Below are 232 nucleotides of genomic sequence, written 5' to 3'. Positions count from 1 at the left end.
GGGGCCTGGCCGGCCCTGGCCGGGCAGCAGGGGGAGCATGGGCGGCTGGTCCCCGAAAGACCTGGCTGCAGGAGCGGAAGCAGCTCGGCGCCCCAAAAGCTGGGGTGCGGACATGGGGAATCATTGCTTAAGGGGTACTGGATTTCTGTTTGGTACCAAAGAAAACTCTTTTTGGAAAAGTACGGCAGTGAAGCTTGCGCAGCGTGGCACATATGACTAAGGTCACTGTACA

This window comes from Orycteropus afer, unplaced genomic scaffold, assembly GCF_000298275.1.
Source record: "Orycteropus afer afer isolate SDZICR_OR568_19922 unplaced genomic scaffold, OryAfe1.0 scaffold00038, whole genome shotgun sequence".
NCBI lineage: Eukaryota > Metazoa > Chordata > Mammalia > Tubulidentata > Orycteropodidae > Orycteropus > Orycteropus afer.
The sequence above is the reverse complement of the archived record's forward strand: the minus strand, read 5'-3'. Positions refer to the sequence as shown.